Genomic DNA, 20,796 nt, shown 5'->3' with positions numbered 1-20,796 from the left:
AATCTAGCAATGTCACTAGGCACGCCAATTCCCCTCAACCACCACACATCATCCTTCCTGAAACCCCACGGCGCAAACTTCTTCGCGATTAGCTTCCCCCCAACCTCTCTCCTAAAGCGAGAAGAAACTTCAAGCATAGACTAATTAGACAGTACCCAGAAACACTATTCACGGACACATACCAGTGCTCCTCCAAAGGGCAGATCAAGATGGATTTTATCTTCCACACCGAAAGACCAGACAACTGGAGTGCCACTTTCAGATCACAACTTTACATCTCTAAAACCACGACTACTCCATATAGTTGCAAACTAATGATCTCTCTCCCTAACCGCTCAGTTAGGGGTGGGAACACGTCTGTGACCATCTACACTAACTGCACAGTCCTGACACAGGCAACAATGAGAACTGAGAGTCCTTCGACCTCCTCTTCTCCGCACTCCGAACCGCTCTCCTCCAGTCGCTTCATCCTTCCCTAACCCATTTCTCTCCCCCAGGCAACATAACCCAGGGTAAGCAATCTAGCACCACCTCGCCCAATGCCACCACCTCCCACTGCTTCTCCCACATGAATCGTGATCTACAACTCCCAGAGGAATGCCAAACTCAACTTCCCCCTACAATCCACCCCCATCAACAGCATGATCATGCCCTGCCGACACTGACCACTATCCACACTTGCTCTCCTGCAGACCTCAGTTGGACGAAACCACAACATGACCCACTTCACCCCTACACAGGATCCAAACAGAAGCAACATGGGGTGCTCAAACAGCAATAGGCAACATTACTTAGTCACAGCCTCCACCCCACAGGGGGACCCTTCTCAAGATTCCCTCACCCGCGACCACGTTAACATGGCGCTGAGCCTCGCTTCACTTGAAAGCCAGTTAGAAATGATATCAAGGGGCCTGAACGGAATCCTCAACAACTACAACAAGACCCGAAAGCCCCAGCAACCCCCTCCCAAGCTCCCAAGGTGCCCACTCCGTCCAGTCCCAACCTCCCTAAGCGCCCTTCTGGGCCCATAGTGACCCCCACAACACAGGCTCAGAGACCCGCCAGATTGGTCGCTGAGAACCTGTCACACAAACCCGTAAGAACAAAAGCCCCCTCGCCCAGGCTACACAGACTCGTAGTGACCCCCTCAACACAAACTCAGAGACCCGCCAGATTGGTCGCAAAGAACCCGTCACAAAAACCTGTAGGAACCAAAGCCCCCTTGCCTAGGCTACAGAGACTCTTAAAAACTAATAATGTGATCCTGACATCAAGCCCACAAGAACCAAAGCCGCAATGTCCTTTGAAGAAGCGGCCGATCTAGCCTCATTATACGACTCCCCTCCTATCGCACTGTCCTGCAAAGAAGGAACCGATCTAGCCTCAACATTAGACTCTCCCCCTAATGAATCCCCTAAATCCAAGATCCAAGTGATCACCGGCTTCAGAAGAGACCGTCCCCTCAGAAATCACCCTAGACCCCGCCCTTCCTCACCTCCTTACCTAGGGCCCCCCTGGAAAGACTCATAGTAAAAAAGAGCTTTCCACAAACTGCATGCTCATTAACTGTAGATCTGCCTCTATGCATGCAACTGAACTAGCAGAAGCCATCCTCTCGCAGGATATAGACATTTGTTCATCATGGAGACTTGGCTCAATGATCTCTCCACTCCGTGCTTAGATATGCCTGTCTCCCCGGGTTTTACCATCGATAACAAAGACTTAAAAGATTAACAAGGGGAGGGGTAGCTATCATTCATAATGACAACATAGCCATCATGGAAATGGATTCTTGTAAATACAGCTCCTTTGAATGTCTTACCGTCAATATCAAAACGAAGGATAATGGATCATTACTCTGCCACCTTCTCTATCACCCACCAGGCAACACCACTGCATTCTGGGAACATTTGGCCGACCTGATTGCCCACTGCGCACTAAGGGACGCTAACAACCTAATTCTTGGTGACCTAAGCCTACGTTGGAATGAGACAAACAACCCGTTAATTCAAACGCTATCCAACCTTCAACAACAACATATCCAAAAACTGCTCAGAGGCAACGCATTACAAAGGAGCAACCTTGGATGCCTTTATTGCTCAACAAGACTCTATTACGATCGACCACATTATCCCAATGGACTGGTCGGACCATCACTTGATCTTATTCTACATTAAAGAAAAAATATTTCTTAGCCACCCGTGCAAGACCCCGCCAAATGGAATAGAAACCTCTCCCAGATTCCCATGGCCGCCATAGCAGAAAGGATAAGCTCGCTCCTTCCCAGCGCCAATTACTACCTCACCACAACCAAACTCACCTCACTAAACAACTCAAAATTGGAGGCCATGCTTGACCAACTAGCCACCATGAAGATAAAAAAAAGCAGAGCCATTCCGTCCAGATCATGGTTCATCAATGACATCAACTCCGAAAGGAGAGAACTAAGAGCCACAGAAAGACGCTGAAGGAACAATCCTACAACCACATTTAGAGAACAACTCAGAACAGCTCACATGAATTATAACAACCACATAAAGAACAAAAAATCATTCTTCCGTGCTGCGCTGGATACTGCAAAAAACAGGCCCAAAGAGCTACACAACATCATCAGGCAACAAACCTCTTAGCCTGCTACTTCTTCAATACAGGCGTCCAAACAAACTTGCAACAACTTTGCCAACGACAAGATCAGTAAGATTGAACTCTCACTAGACAACAACATCACCCCCCTCAGAAAGAACAGCTCGTTGGAGGTAGATGACTTTGTCCCCTCTACCTCTACCACTCCCTGGCTAATCTTCTGCCCCATGCAGGAAACCGAGATAATCAATCTCATCTCCACCGCCAAACCCTCATCTCATTTCCTAGACCCCATCCCACCCCAACTGACCAAAAAGCTGAAGCTCTCCCTTGCACCTTGTTAATGTTAATGTAAGCCGAACTTTTTGAGCGCACGGCTACCCCGAAAGGTGTCCCGGCGCTTTGGCAAAGAGGCCCAAAGAAACAGGAAAACCAAAGGCATACACACTACAGTTACCGCTAGTTACTTGGTGAAGAGCAAAGTCTTCAACTCCTTCCTGAAAGCCAGGAGGTTGTTCGCTTTCCGAAGGGAGAGTGGGAGCTCGTTCCACAAGCAGGCTGTCACGTGTTGGAAGGAGCGACCTCCCATCCGGACACGTTTGACCACAGGCACCTCCATTTTGGCCAGGTCCGCCGACCGCAATGACCTACGTGGCACATAGAAAGCAGTACGCTTCCTCAGATAGTTAGGCCCAATCGCATGGAGAGCTTTAAACGCCAGAGTGAGGAGTTTAAATCTGATTCTCCCAGAGATTGGCAGCCAGTGCAGCCTAGCCAGGAGCACTGAGGCGCTGGCTCTCCTGGGCAGGCCATAGATGGCTCTGGCCGCCGAATTCTGAACAATCTGCAGTCTGGATAACAGATACTTAGGCAGGCCTGCAAAGAGCGCATTTGCATAGTCCAGGCTGGATCCCACAAGCGCCTGGACTACATTCCTACGGTACTGCAGTGAAAGCAGAGGAAGAAATTTCCTAAGCATCTTAAGGATGCTGAAACATTTCCCTGCTAATCCCAGGATGTGTGGACGAAAGGAAAGCTCATCGTCAAACACCACTCCGAGATTTTTTACCTGAGTAGATGGTTTCTCTGGGGGGAACATGTCCTGGGGCCACCATGTCTTCCAACCCGGGTCTGGGGCACAGCCGAAAAAAAGCAGCTCAGATTTGTCTGAGTTGCATTTCAGGCTGTGCCGCTGGAACCACGCAAAGACTGCACTCAGACAGTCCTTAATTCTGCCGCCGTTGAAGACCTCTCCCTTCCTGCAGGTGAACAACAGCTGGGTGTCATCAGCGTATGAGATGACCCGGGCCCCAAACGCCTCCGCTTCCTCCGCTAGAGGGGCCATATATATGTTGAAAATGGTGGGGCTCAAGATAGAACCTTGAGGCACCCCCACCTCCAGCGAAGGCATTTCGGCCGAGAACCGCGGAGCCCAGATCACCTGTCGGCGGTCGGCAAGAAAGGATTGAAACCAGTCCAACACCGTCCCTCGCAGACCAATCTCCCTGAGTCTTGAGAGGAGACCTGCGTGTGGGACGGTGTCGAACGCCGCCGATAGGTCCAACATGACTAACATCGCCTTTCCCCCATGATCGAGCGTCTCCCTGATGGCGTCGGAAACCTCTACCAGAGCGGTCTCCGTGCTGTAGTTCGCACGAAAGCCGGACTGGGAGTCATGCAGCAGTTTGTTGTTCTCAATAAAGGTGGACAGAGTATGCTGAACATGTTTCTCCAACACATTCGCCAGAGCAGGGAGGAGGGAGATCGGTCTGTAGTTAGCCCATTGCAGGGGGTCGAGCAGAGGCTTCTTAATCAACGGCAGAGTGAGTGCGTGTTTCCACTGTCGTGGAACCACCCCTGAGCTCAAAGATAGATTAAGCAGGGGGTTCAGCAAGCTGTTCAACGCTGAGGCCACCCTGCCCAAGCATTTCGCCGGACAGGCATCCAGAGGCGAGCCAGATTGCAGCCGAGATAGCAGCTCAAGCGAAGTCTCACAGGACAGCTGGGGAAAGACAGATAGTAGGGGCCCAGATTCAGCCTGTGAAGTATCTGAATAGGTCAACTTACCCCCCAAAGCGGGGTCAGCTATTCGGGAATACACAGATGAAAAGGTGTCCTGAATCTTTAAGATTTTGGCCACAAAAAAGTCGGCAAGCTGTTTAATCCATTCTTCCGTGTGTGAATGGACAGGGGTACCTACAACCGGATTGACAAACTCCTTCACAATTCTAATGAGTTCCCGGCTGGTATTATCAGCTTTGTCAATTCTCTGCTCGAGATAGCTCTTTTTAGCTGCGGCAATCTGTTTGTAGTAAGACTTTATCGCGTCGCACCTCTCTGCTGCACGATCATAAATTGCTCCATGAAAAATGGAGCCGTGCCAGACTACCTTAAAGTTGGGCAAGTCACGCCTCTGTTGAAAAAACCCGGCCATTACACAGAGGATCTAAATAACTTCAGACTGGTTTCTAACCTCCCTCTTCTGTCCAAAACCCTAGTAAGATGCATACTCCAAAAACTAACCCAACACTTGGACAATATCAAACTCCTCGACACCCATCAGTCTGGCTTCAGAAAAGGCTGCAGCATGGAAACCGCGATCCTTAACATCATCGACGACATCTACAATTCACTCGACTCAGACCAATGCTGCCTTCTCATTCTCCTTGACCTATCGGTAGCATTCGACACAGTAGACCTCAAACTTCTCATTAGAACTCTCCAAGAAAGAGCTGGTCTTGGCGAGGTGGTCCTCCAATGGTTCTCCTCTTTCCTAAACAACCGCACCCGAAAAATAAAAATCAATAACTTTACGTCCGAATGGTTACAAGCTATTGATGCGCTCAATGGCAACCTCAGCCTGGCCGGCTCAGTCAAATCTCTAGGCATCACGCTAGACCCGAAACTCGACATGTCCATACACATCAAGAACTCAGCATAAAAGCGCCTTCCTTAACCTAAAACTACTGAACAAAAAAAAAACGTTCATCCCGCCCAATGATCTCAAACAGGCCACCCAAACATTGGTATTATCAAGACTAGACTACGGAAATGCAGTCCTCTCAGGAATAGCAAAATCACATCTTGCTCCTCTCAAAACAATGCTCAACACGGCAACCAGAATGGTCACAGAAATCAAGAAATTCAACAACATCTCTCCTGCACTCAGAGAACTCAAGTGGCTCCCATTGGAAAGGAGGGCTAGTTTCAGAACAGCCTGTCTCACTCAAAAAGCCTTGCACATTGGCAAACCCGAATATTTGGCGGCTAAACTCAAAAAAGCTGGTCAGGCCAGAAGGATCACTGACATAATATCGAGGGACATAATTTCGACTATCAAAAATATCGTTGACAAAATATCGACAGACAGAATATCGAGTTTGTATCTACAAACAGGTAAGTACAAAAATATCGAGTAAAAAATATCGTTTACAAAAATATAGTTTATAAAAATATCTACTTTATTAAAAACAATGTTAAATTAAATTAATATTAAAAATGAATTACAAAAATATACTTAAAAATACTTACATTAACTTATAATAATTAAATAATTAATGAAAGTTATAAAAAAAATTAAATCATATTTGTTAAAACATATATATATAGTAACATAATATAATTAAATAATATCCAATAATATTACCGTACAATAGCAGAAGTGTAAAAATTACTATTCCCACTCCAGAGAGTGCAACAGTAGGGAAAGCGTTGGATAGCATAGGGATAAAAATTACTATTCCCACTCCAGTGAGTACAACAGTAGGGAAAGCGTTGGATAGCGTATGGGTAAAATATACTATTCCCACTCCAAAGAGTGCAACAGTAGGGAAAGCGTTGGATAGCATAGGGGTTAAAATTACTATCCCCACTCCAGTGGGTGTAACAGTAGGGAAAGCGTTGGATAGCGTAGGGGTAAAAATTACTATTCCCACTCCAGTGGGTGCAACAGTAGGGAAAACGTTGGATAGCGTAGGGGTCAAAATTACTATTCCAACTCCAAAGAGTGCAAAAGTAGGGAAAGCGTTGGATAGCGTAGGGGTAAAAATTTCTATTCCAACTCCAAATAGTGCAACAGTAGGGAAAGCGTTGGACAGCGTAGGGGTAAGAATTACTATTCCCACTCCAAAGAGTGCAACAGTAGGGAAAGCATTGGATAGCGTAGGGGTTAAAATGACTATTCCCACTCCAGAGAGTGCAACAGTAGCAAAAGTAAATACTTCATATATTAATTACAAAAATATAAATTAATATCTATAAAAAATAATTAAAAGTAATTACCAATTTAATATAATATAATAATTAATCTATTACAATTACTAATTAACATTAATTATTACAATTAGTTACCTATTAATACAAATTAATTACAAATTATCAATTAATTATTTCACAATTAAAAATTAATTCAAATTAAATACAAATAAATAAATGTTATTATTTAATTGATTATAAATAAATTACTTCCCACCCTATTCCCCTAAAACCCACAACCCGCTACAGAAAATAAATTAGTAACATTAACATAATTAGCAATTAATCAATTAAATTAAATGAATTGGCAATTAAAACGTAATTAATTACCCATAAAAACTTAATTAACAATTAATTCTAAATAAATACCAATAAATAATTTGACATATTTAATTAATTATAATTAAATTACTCCCCACCCAATTCCCCTATAAACCCACAACCCGCTACAGAAAATAAATTAGTAAAATTAACATAATTAGCAACTAATCAATTAATTAAAATTAATTGCCAATTAAAATTTTATTAATTACCAAATATAAATTAATTAACAATTAATCAAAAATTAATACCAATAAATAAATGTACATATTTAATTAATTACAATTAAATTACTTCCCACCCTATTCCCCTATAAACCCACAACCTGCTACAGAATTAAATTACGCAAAAATTTAAAAAACTAAATTAATTAATTACAATTAATTATAACATAAATACACACTTTTCAAATATATAATACATAAAAAACATTATAAAAATTCGATATTATTAAAAATTTGATAATTTTAATAACCTATATTATATACTTCGATATTTTAACTTTCTATATTTTTAACATTCGATATTACATTACTTACCTTAACACCTTGGCTGCTAGAGGTTTTCCCCTCCTGTGCTGCAAAGTAAGCTCCACTGTGCCTCATGATGAGCGGAGGTCGTCATGAGCAGGGACGGGGTTAAAAAACTATATTTTTGAAGTCTATATTCTGTCCATTCGATATTTTGTCTATTCTATATTTTAAACTCAATATTATGTCCATTCAATATTTTGTACTCGATATTTTGACTGTTTACCAGGCCAGAAACCTCAGAAGCTCGAACTCTCTCCTACTCATCCCGCTGAAAAATCAAAAACAAAAACTGCGGCTCGATCCTTCGCCGGGAGTGCCCCTAAAATCTGGAACTCCATTCCCTCCAACATCTGAACTATCCCCTCCTTTGTAAAATTCAAGAGTCAACTCAAAGCCTTGTTCCTCGACCGCTCCATAGGGAACTGTTAGGAGCAGTCGGAACCCGAAAACAGGACCTATGTCAGCTAGACATCGAAGCAGAACTCTACGCCGCCGACCTCCCTATTATTGTTCTATGTGATTATCTGCATTGTATCTTATGTAAAGCGCTCCAATACCCCCGGGTCAGGCCAGCGCTATATAAAACTTCTTAAATAAAAAAAATATATATTTTGTTAAATAATTTTTATTGAATAGTTAAAATAATACCATACATAAACAAATTAGAAAAGGCAGAGAATTAGCACTATAACACAAATAGTGAAATAGAAAAAAGTGCAACCTTATGCGTAAAAATAGAAAGAACAATAAGGTACCTAAAAATTAATATCAGAAATCTATATTTAGATTAATTAAAAAAGGGGGAAGAAAGAAAAGAAAGCGGGAGGAGGAAGGAAGAGGAAAAAGGGATAAGAAATAGAGACAACAAGTGAAGAGAAGGAAATAGAATTAATGGCTAATTTAAAGAGGAGTGTGTAGAGAGAAAAGAAGTAAGGGGTAACCAGAGTAAGTCAGATTTCATTATTTGAGGTATTGAAAGAGAAGAAACTGTAGAGATCCTGTGATCATCACTTATAAAGTTCGACCAGGTTAATATACATAGTTTGGAGTTGTCTTTCCAGCAGACAAGGATAACCTTGAAAACCATAGCAATAAAAAGATCTAGGAGTTTCAACTTCGATGAAATAGTATGAAAATCATTACACAAGGAACCAAGAAATATATTTTAGATAGATAATAGGTTACAAAAATGAAAAATCTTAGTACATTTGAACCATACGAATTAAAAAAAATTTGGACAGTAATATAATAAATTAAGTAAAGTACCATTAGATGATAAACAGGACCAACAAAGAGGAGAGTGGAATGAATTAATTTTGTGAAGAAAAACAGGAGTACGATAAATTCTATTATATAGGAAAAACAACGATTGTGTAATATTGGCAGCTTTAAAAGTGGAGAAAATCTTTTGCCATAGTTTATCCCGTTCTTTAATAGAAGATGTAATTGAGAGGTCAAGTTCCCAAGTCAGTTCATTTGATGTTTTTGGTCTTTCTGAGTTAGCCGCAGTAAGGAGTTTATATATATAAGAGTGGCTTTTACATTTAAGTCTGGAGAAATGTTTAAAAAAGGAGTCAAGGGTGATAATGGAAAAACATTAGGTGGGAAATTGTTATTATGAAAAATGCTGCAAAAAACAGGCGAAGCCCAGAAGCGGTCGCAAACCTCTTCAGAGACTCCACGATGCAGAGGAGCTAAGAGGATCTCCGCCATCTTGCATTGCACAGAAGCCACGCCCCTATGCATCAGAATATAACGAGCAACTCTTAATCAGGGCCTCAGGCTGAGAGAAACTGAATGGTCTTTTTTCACTCTAAGTCTCTAGCCTGCCTGCACATACTATGTCTCTACACCATGTTTCTAATCGTTGCTCTCTTCATACAGCAGAGATGTGCAAAGTTTCCATACTTCATGCAGTTTACTCCTTTCACTACACATACAGTCTATTTTCCCTACAAAGTGGCATTATTGCATTGTGAGTGCTGGAGGAATGTGACATTTTCTCACAAGTTTAACAATAAACCTGTTGTCCTACAACTCTGAGTTTGTTGGCAATATGTTTTTAAACAGCTTAAAAGGACATGCACATCCCTGTTTGGCTGTACAGAAACCCATGGAGACAAATTCGCAAACAATGAATGAATGAATGAATGAATGATTACGTATTTGTATCACGATTGGCTACCCGAAGGCATCCCAGCACTTTGGACAACGTTCATTCTCCAAATTCAGACAAACAGCAGGGTTTTCAACGACTTCCTGAAACTAAGATGGTTACTTTCCATTCTCAGATCGAGTGGCAGATTGTTCCAGAGTCTTGAAGCCTGTAGGGAGAAACGTCGTCCACCCATCTGCACCTTTTTAGTTTTAGGGATTGAGAGAAGGTTCTTGTTGGAGAATCTTAATTCCCGGCTAGGGAGGTGGGGACAGAAAAATGATTGTATCCATAGGGGTGCTTTTTTAACAATGGTTGATAACTGTAGCATTCACAAGAATTGCAAGAAGTTTGCAGGAGAAAAACTAGAGAACCTAATACACTCCTGCTCTTGACCACTCACAAACTGGATCTCACACCATGTTCGCTTCAATCTCCTTAACTGGAGAGGCCCCAGGCATGATGCTGGAGTCCAGGGGCAGGCCTTACTGGGGCTGTCCTATAACAAACCAGGCTGTGTGGTTTGTTACAACAACTCCACAACACAACGACAACAACTCCACAACCCTGATCGATAACCTCCCCAATCTCGGACTGAAGCAACTCGTCACAACGCCCTCCCACTCCGCCAGCCACACACACAACTCCGTCTTCTCCTCAAACCTGCACGTCTCCGTCAGCCACACCACCAAACTCCTCTGGATCGACTACCGGTGTATCCACTTTGCCTTCCACAAACCCATCACACACCACCGCATGCAACAGATCCCCTGCCGCTGCTGGAGCAAAATCACCGAAGATCAACTACATGTAAACCTCGCTCTCAGCCCACCCACCAAACCCTCCAACACCGACGATGCTGCCCACAGCCTCAGATGCTGGATCGAGGACTGTGCCAACACCCTCACCCCTGAAGAAACCCCCCCACAGAGACACCAGCAAGAGGGCCAGCTGGTTCACCCCAGAACTCCTAGACTCCAATCAAGCCTGCCGGAAACTAGAGAAGAAATGGCACAGTGTGTCAGAAGCAGTACCTGAAATATCCAGATCTCCGTGGGAGCGAGCAGCTATCTTCGACGATGCTAATTTCCGAATTCCCAAACACCCCTGCACCCGGATTGCTCCAAGCCCAGGAATGGAAGGGAAAGGGGAAGTGGATAACAAACAACAAAGAGAGTCTTCCACACTGGTGTCTTCGTAACTACCTCTGGAAGGAGTGGCTGGGGAACACCTGCAACAGGGAGCAGAACATTACTAACGTTCTAATAAATCATGGGCGACACTCTCTCTCACTCTCGACTCTCCTCAATCATACCTGGTTATCGTGTGGAGTTAGCTTCTCTCTTACTGAGTCCCAATAAGTCATGTGAGGGTTGGTACTCTTGTTGCTTGTGTAGGGCGGTAGAAAGGATGATGCGAAGTGTAGAGGTGGTAGACAACAGTATTACCATATGCACATAATATATACTCTCATTTACTTGTCGAATTTCGAGAACAGAGTGAAACACTCAAAGTCTTGACACAAACTGGATCGGGATAGTTCTGAACAGTTCGGAATTCTATTCACTGGAACGCTCTAAGCAGATGACTTGACCAACAGGCACTGGGCAACGATAGTGCCAGCAAGTCTGGGGAATGAAATGTTCTTACCGCAATTCTGAGTAATGCGGGAGGTACTTGCCCACTGGAACGAAACCCAGACGAGGAGCGCTTGACAGAAAGAGTCCGCACAGCCAGACACAGGCCGCGGCGAGGCAGGGGCACACAACCCGGAATGCAGGAATCCACGGGCACGGAACGTAAACACGCTCCAAGGGTTCCGGAACTGAGTCTCTGTGAAAGCTGACTGGAAAATGCGGGAAACTATGAAAGAACGCGGTGAATTGACAGGAGCCAAACTCAGGGCGTCTAACTGCTGGAAAGGGACAGTTGAAGTGCGCCACATAGAACGTGCGGAATTAGGAAATGGCGGACTGCTGGAAAAGACTAGAACGCTAACCGCATCGAAATGGCGGCACAAGCCGGAGGCGGGCTACACCTCCGACCGACAGTGGTCATGAGCTAATTTCTGCAGGGAACCCCAAAGTGGAAACAGCCTCCAAACAGGAAATCTTCCCCTTGCTGCTGGGACTGACAGAGGTCTCTTAATGGGGGTCGGCATAGTCCTGACACAGTGAACAAACTCCTGACAGCCACGCAGCACACAAGGACGCCATCCACAACCACCACCAAGAAGACCTCCTTTAAAGACTGCCTTCGACAATAATGCACACAATAGCAAGGAGCTCTTCAACATTGTGAAGGAACTCTCCAACCCCAGCTCCAACACCGACGACATCCTGCCGTCGCAAGTCCTGTGCGACTCCCTCAGCACCTTCTTCCACCGCAAGTTAGCAGACATCCACGACAACTTCAACACCCAGACAGCCCCAACAGACAGCAACACATCGGACCCTCTGCACACCATCAACCACGACCCCCTGCTAGCCTGGGCCAGCGTGTGCATCGATGACACCATCAAGAACATGCGCACAATCCACTCCGGCTCTCCGTCAGACCCATTCCCGCACCACGTCTTCAACAGAGCAAGCAGCTCCATCCCATCCCACCTGCGCAACGCCATCAATCTCTCCCTCGAGACGCGACCTTCCCAGAGATATGGAAACACGCCGAGATCAACGCCCTACTCAAAAAACCTAAGGCAGAACCAAGAGACCTCAAGAACCTCCGGCCCATCTCTCTACTCCCCTTCCCGGCCAAGGTCGTCGATAAAACCATCAACAGACAGCTAACCCGATACCTCAAAGAAAACAGAATCCTGAACCCTTCCCAGTCAGGGTTCCGCAGCAACCACAGCACCGAGACTGCCCTCATCACTGCCACCAATGACATCAGGACCCTGCTGGACAACGGCGAGACCGCAGTTCTCATCCTCTAAGACCTCTCTGCCACCTTCAACATGGTCTGACACCGCACAGTACGTGCAAGCCTCCATGCCGCAGGGATCCGAGACAAGACTCTGGATTGGACCACCTCCGGCAGGAACCAGAGCGTCCGCCTCACCCCATTCTGTAACAAAGCCTCCAAGAGCATCTGCTGCGTACCCCAGGGATCCTCCGACAGCCCAACGCTGTTCAACATTTACATGGCCCCGCTCGCACACGTAGCCCGACAGCAAGAGCTCAACATAACTCCTACGCCGATGACACTCAGCTGATCCTCTCCCTCACCAAGGACCCCATCACTGCCAAAGCCAACCTCCACGAAGGAATGAAGGCCATCGCCGACTGGATGAAGACCAGTTGTCTGAAGCTGAACTCGGACAAGATGGAGGTCTTAATCCTCGGCTCCAAACCCTCAGCCAGGGACCACTCCTGGTGGCAGGTGGCACTGGGGGCAGCCTCGACACCCACCGACCACGCACGCAACCTGGGAATCGTCCTCGACTGAACGCTCTCAATGACCAAGCAAGTCAACGCTGTCTCCTCCTCCTGCTTCAACACCCTCCGCATGCTCCGCAAGATCTACAGATGGATCTCGACAGATACAAGAAAGACAGTCACCCAGGCCCTTGTCAGCAGCATACTCGACTACAGAAACACCCTCTAGGCGGGAGCCCCATTAAGCTCATCAAATGACTACAACGCATCCAAAATCCCTTGGTATGATTGATCCTCAACGTACCTCGCCACGGCCATATCACCCCCACCTGAGAAACCTACACTGGCTCCCCATCAACAAGAGGAAATCCTTCAAGCTCCTCACCAACGCACACAAGGCACTCCACAAGACCGGCCCAGCCTACCACAACAGACGGCTCTCCTTCTACATCATCAACTGCTAGCTACGCTACGCCGACCTCTCACTTGCCACCGTCCTGCGCATCTGAAGAACAACCACCGGTAGGAGATCCTTCTCCCACCTCGCCGCCAAGACATGGAACACCCTCCCACTGTACCTATGACAGACCCAAGACCTGCTGACCTTCAGGAGGATACTCCAGACCTGGCTGTTCGATCAGTAGCGCGCCCCCCCGCCCCCAGCGCCTTGAGACCCTCATGGGTATGTAGTGCGCTTTACAAATGATTGATTGGTACACAGCATCTAGTAACCACCAGTTGAACTGCAGCTCTTTGTAGAATTATTTTGATATTGGATACTATATAATGTTCACTGCTCAATGCTAATCTCATCCCATAATGCTTTGCAGGGCCTGTGGTTGGGAATATTTTTTTGCCATTAACTGTACTTGGAGTGGTCCTAAGAGGATGGGACCACCACCAAATCATTCAATAAGATGTGCTTTTTTGTTTTCAAGGCATCTGTTTGGTACTCCCCCTAGGTTAGGGAGGATCCCAAAATCATGACCTCTCTCACTGCGTGCTAATTTTTCAGAATCACTTTTGTGATACTACTATATGTATGTTAGCATACAGATAATTGTTTTATCATAACTTGCACTGTGAAGGATGCCATTTGCAATTATTTAGATTTTTTTTGCAGTGCAGACAAGTACACAGTTTCATTGCACTATATAAAACTGCCCAAAATAACATATAAAAGCAAATGAAAAACCAGGACTGGATGAATTATTCTGGGGGTAGTTTCTGCATGCTCACAGGCGTAGTGGTCATTTTCTGCTTGCTCGCGGCCCTCAACGTCAAGTTGGTGACCGCGTGCAAGCAAAATAACATCCCGGTGAGTTTTTTTCCTCTTTCGCGATCAGCAAAATAACATCCCAGTGAGGTTTTTTCCTCTTTTGCGATCAGCATCATCAAGTTGTTGATCGCGAGCGTGGAAAGTAAACCTCCCGGCGAGATTCTCAATGCGGGGAGGTCAGGTTTTTCATTGCGAGTGGTCACGTATGTTCGCGACCGCTCACGATGAGAAACTACCAGTCCGCGTCGAGAAAGCTGCCACTCAAGCACAAATCTACTCGAGCAGCAGAAGACGATCCCTTGCACTATGCAAGATGCAGTTTGCAATGATTGCACAGTGCGGACAAGCATTCGGCAATGTGTAATCAGTGCGAACAGCATTTTGCACAGTGCACTACACAGGTCGCGTAGCTAAGCCTAGCTTGCGTAGTGCGAAGTGCCCTTTGCGTAGCTACGCGTAGCGCTAATACCCGAACTATGCCCAGGGTTAATGATGGTAACACTGCTCCTGGTCGAGAGATATGTGGTAATGGAAAACCACAGGATTTACGGAGGTCGTGCTAAATGTGGTGGAGAATCTACCAATCAATTTGCTTTCTCTTAGGCATAATATGTTTCACAATATTATAGGCGCATTTAGCTGTTCCCCCAGTTATCAAAGCTTTTTCCGTTACCACACAGGCTCTGGATGTATCCAATGGCAAAATGCCTTACCTCAAAGGACATTTTTTATGGCCACGAGATGCTTAAGTATCGTTGTAGCAGTGAACAAACTGTGTAATGCAACACAAATTTTAGGCTCCTGAAAAAGTTGCTAGCCCAAGATCACACAATTTGGTGTCCGAAAACCAAGGATTTGAACTACTTACATCATGCTCCCAAGTCAATCAATTAGCTACTAAACATCAGTTCTTCCCCTCATTTAATGTTTCTACATGTTGTATGCGTGACTAGTGACGATCATTTTGAGTTGCTGGTTTTAATGGTAAACGTGATGCCAGATGCACACAAGGTATCGGATAGTTCATAGCGCTGAGAGGCTGTAGATTGTAGAGGTGTGCTTTGCTGTATTGTGGAAATAATGTACACGCTCCGACAGAGCACACGCTGTATGTTTGTGGTTGAACAGTGGCAGGCGCATGCCATGGCTTTGTACTCGCAGTCCATAGGGAGACAGTTCCCAAAGCATTTACTAGGTTGTTTGTGGCCTCAATAGTGAAATTGCGTTTGGCTTTGGGGAAAGCTAACTGCCATCAGTAAACTGGAGGACAGACTTATAAGCAGATGGAAGACCAAATGCACATGTAATAACGTGGCTGAACGGCCTAAGGTGCTGGATTTGGGCTCTAGTCTCTGGAGGCATAGGCTTGAATCCCACCGCTGCCAATTTTTTTTCCCAAAGAAATATTGTTACATTAAATAGTGGACTTACTTTACACTGAATACCTGAACTTACATTTCTTTTGAATGATTACAGACTTTAGGCACACGGTCAAGCCTCAGCTCCCATCTGTGTAACTAAGATATGAAGTGAAACAGAAATGTAACACTGTACAGTTGGTGACAACTTAGCTGCACAAGCAGGCTGAGCAGATGGCTTCCGGAAATATATGAAAGCGGCGCCGTGCTGAAAGAAATCACAGCACCCGTGCACATAAGTTAGATGCATGGCGGCCCGTGAAGCGAGCAACGTGGTAATAAGAATTGAGTAATGAAAGCGTGCGCCGCGCATATTAAACTTATGAGCTGGCAGCCTGAGTAGTGTGCGCCACGGTAATTAAAAATAAACAAAGTAGTCCCTGTACAAAGCAGATACAGACCTACAGCGTAACTAAGCTGTAGTTGGTCCTTGCAGCTTGCCTTAAATCTGAAGTGTTGTTTTGGAACGCCACCCAATAATGAGCCAGGAAAGCAGAGCAACACCTGAATGAACCAATGGCAATCAGCAGGCGGGATTACCCTCCATATTCTGTTTACTACAGGTCTTGCAACAGCGAATGCTCTGTCTAGGCTCGACCTAAAAATGGGTCAAGAAAAATAGGGAACAGAGAAGCATGGAGAGGGGGTACAAGTAAATGCCTCTGATGAACAGAGGGAGTGAGCACTGAGGGATGGGAGAGCAACAAGGGGATTGGATTATAAATAAGGCTTCCTGTTTTCTGTTTTTCCGGCTTTTTACAGATAAATACAGACATAAAACAATGGGCCCGATTCACAGAATGAACTTAATACTCAATCCTAAACTTACTACTATTTTGGTATTCACAGAATGCGCTTACTACTTTTGGCATTCACAGAAGAAATCACGGCACCCGTGCACATAAGTTAGATGCATGGCGGCCCATGAAGCGAGCAACATGGTAATAAGAATTGAGTAATGAAAGCGTGCGGCGCGCATATTAAACTTATGAGCTGGCAGCCTGAGTAGTGTGCGCCACGGTAATTTAAAAAAAACTAAGTAGTCCCTGTACGAAGCAGATACAGACCTACATCGTAACTAAGCTGTAGTTGGTCCTTGCTGCTTATCTTAAAACTGAATTGTTGTTTCGGAACGCCACCCAATAATGAGCCAGGAAAGCAGAGCAACACCTGAATGAACCAATGGCAATCAGCAGGCGGGATTACCCTCCATATTCTGTTTACTACAGGTCTTGCAACAGCGCATGCTCTGTCTAGGCTCAACCTAAAAATGGGTCAAGAAAAATAGGGAACAGAGAAGCATGGAGAGGGGGTACAAGTAAATGCCTCTGATGAACAGAGGGAGTGAGCACTGAGGGATGGGAGAGCAACAAGGGGATTGGATTATAAATAAGGCTTCCTGTTTTCTGTTTTTCCGGCTTTATACAGATAAATACAGACAAAACAATGGGCCCGATTCACAGAATGAACTTAAGACTCAATCCTAAACTTACTACTATTTTGGTATTCACAGAATGCGCTTAATACTTTTGGCATCCACAGAATGAACTTAAGACTCAATCCTAAACTTACTACTATTTTGGTATTCACAGAATGCACTTACTACTTTTGGTATTCACAGAAGTTAGGATTTTGCCTTAAATTTGTCTTAAGACAAACTTAAGACAGACTTAAGTTAGGATTTTGTCTTAAGTCTGTCTTGAGTCTGTCTTGAGTCTGTCTTAAGTCTGTCTTAAGTTTGTCTTAAGTTTGTCTTAAGTTTGTCTTAAGTCTGTCTTAAGTCTGTTTTAAGTATAAACTTAAGACAGAATCCTAACTTCTGTGAACACCAAAAGTAGTAAATTCATTCTGTGAATGCCAAAAGTAGTAAGTGCATTCTGTGAATACCAAAATAGTAGTAAGTTTAGGATTGAGTCTTAAGTTCCTTCTGTGAATCGGGCCCAATGTGTTTTCTGTCTGCATTCATTTTTAAAAGTGGATAAATACAGAAAATTGTGCTTCCTTAATTTGACTCTCCATGCTGTCTTATATGAATTACTAGCAGCCCGTCCTGACGTTGTCCGGGTATGAATTGCTGCCGGCCACTAGTATATTGTTTCGTAGGATTTCGTTTTGATAGCATTTCTTATCTGTGACAGGCCTGTGAAATGCTCCGATTCACAGTGCACCGCTGATGCACTTAAGAGTGCGTGTTCAGTAGTGTGTGAACTCGAGTTTCCCTACTTTATTTTCCTTGCAATATTATATAGCGCGAACTCGACAACATGGCATGAGCACAATTTACATTACAGAAGAACACATTCATTTGTGGTAGGCACGGGGAGACAAAGCGATTTGCCTGGAATCACAGGATGTTGAGCTGATGCCGAGATTCGAACGTAGCTCCCCATCTCTAAAGTTCGTAATTCTAGAACTTGTGGTGGGAGGTGTGTCTAAAAGTGTATGTCGGTGCTGGGCATCAATGAGAGAGACCTGTGCATTTTTCCAATCGGTGGTGAAAAAATATGAGTATGTTGCTGGAGATGTGAGCCGCCGTGCCACCAATGTACTTACGGGGGAGGGTAATGCCTTTATAACGCGTGGCATTACATTTTATATGCTTTTACCACGCATACATTTACAACGAAATTCGTTGTAAATGCATGAATGATAAAAGCATGTTTTTTTTTTAAATGTTTGGATAAGGCAAGTATGGGTATAGGGGTATATGTTTTGGGGTACTGAGGTATATGTTTTGGGGTGTTTGGGTATTTTAAGGGTTCAGATATAGTTTTGGGTTCTGGGGTACAGGGGCATTTTTAGGGTTCAGGGCTAGGTTTGGGTTTTGGGGTATAGGGGTTTTTATAGGGTTCAGGGGTAGGTTTGGGTTTTGGGGTAAAGGGGTATTTTAAGGGTTCAGGGCTAGGTTTGGGTTTTGGGATACAGGGGTATTTTTAGGGTTCAGGGCTAGGTTTGGGTTTTGGGATACAGGTGTATTTTAGGGTTCGGGGCTAGGTTTGGGTTTTGGGGTACAGGGGTATTTTTAGGGTTCAGGGGTAGGTTTGGGTTTTAGGGTACAGGGGTATTTTAAGGGGTATGGGCTAGGTTTGGGTTTTGGGGTACAGTGGTATTTTAGGGTTCAGGGGTAGGTTTGGGTTTTGGGGTACAGGGGCATTTTTAGGGTTCAGGGGTAGGTTTGGGTTTTGAGGTACAGGGGTATTTATAGGGTTTAGGGATAGGTTTGGGTTTTGGGGTACAGGGTATATTTATAGGGTTAAGATGGGTTAGTGTTTAAGGGTGTTGGGGTATTTTATAGAGTAAGGGTGGGTTATGATTATGGGGTGCAGGGGTATTTAAAGTAGGGGTGGGCGGAATTGGCGCGAACTTGGTACAATACATCCGCAATATTTCGTTCCGTCAGATTTCCAATTATTAAAACAGAAACCTCATATATTCAAGGTAAAATAACAAGTATTTCTACATGCTAAAATGCATATAGTCATTTCACAAAAGTGAAATTAGCTTCCAGCAAGCAGTGAGAGAGGTGATGATTTTGAGATCAAGCCCCTGCAAAGCATTATGGGACGAGATTAGCAGAGGGAAGTGAATATTATAGTATCCAAATAATTCTACAAAGAGCTGCAGTTCACCTGGTCGTCCCTAGTTGTCCCTGATGAGGCAAATGCAATAGCATTTAAAAATATTATACATCAAGCTGCAGTTCACCTCGTGGTCCCTAGATGTCCCTGATGAGTCAAATGCAATAGCATTTAAAATACTACACATCAAGCTGCAGTTCACCTCGTCGTCCCTAGATGTCCCTGATGAGGCAAATGCAATAAGCATTTAAAATATTATACATCAAGCTGCAGTTCACCTCGCCGTCCCTAGATGTCCCTGATGAGGGAAATGCAATAGCATTTAAAATATTATACATCAAGCTGCAGTTCACCTCGTCTCCCAAGATGTCCCTGATGAGTAAAATTCAAAAACATTGAAACCCTTTCATGAATACTAAAAATTATGCTAATCTTATCCCATAATGCTTTGCAGGGCCTTTTAGTTGTATTTTTGCCCATAACTGTGCTTGAGGTGGTTCTAAGAGAATGGTACCTCCACTGAATTACTATTTAAAGGGAGCAGGAATGTATAGAAACTGGGAAGAAAAAACAACACTCGTGACGGAATGCCCCCCCCCCCCCGCGATTGTCACGCCCCCAGCACACACCCACAGCACAATGCAGACACGCCCACAAGGGACTACTTCGCTGGCACGGTTCTTTTACCTTTTAAATGTATATGGTGGGCGTCTGCATAGCCTATGTCCTTCTGCTGCAACTGCCCTTTCCAACGCTGTATTGGGTGTTGTGATTGGTGCTGTGGTTCCCGAGTTTACCTGGCCAAAAGGTGCAAGTTCTCTCTTTATAATAGTAGTATAGATAGATATAGATAGATGGATTCAGGTGCGCAGCACCCATTGGACTCACCGGGCTTCAGCACCCCTGTCGTGTGCAGCAGCCCGGGATGAGACAGATCCCGGGCACACACTGAGCCGCACCCGAACGTTTTACACGTCTTTAAAAGACCATTTGAATGTTAATTCGGCCTTGCAGTTGTTTCACCCCTTCTAAGAGCCCCTGCAGCTCAACTCTGCCTACTGACTAAAGGTTCAGCCCCCCCCGAAATTTTTTCTTAGCCCCCCCCCCCCCCCCCCCGAAATGTGTCTCAAGTTGCGCCTCTGGATGGATTATACCTCTACTTGTACTTTGTACGCTTTCGTAACCTGCACACATGTCACTTTTTCCTCCTGTAATGTACCTTTTGCTTCCTCTTGTATTTTGTTTGCTCACAATTGTCACTTTGCCTCGTGTAACTTAACATTTGCTTTTGTAAT

This window comes from Lissotriton vulgaris, chromosome 1_2 (assembly GCF_964263255.1).
Source record: "Lissotriton vulgaris chromosome 1_2, aLisVul1.2, whole genome shotgun sequence".
Lineage (NCBI taxonomy): Eukaryota > Metazoa > Chordata > Amphibia > Caudata > Salamandridae > Lissotriton > Lissotriton vulgaris.
The sequence above is the reverse complement of the archived record's forward strand: the minus strand, read 5'-3'. Positions refer to the sequence as shown.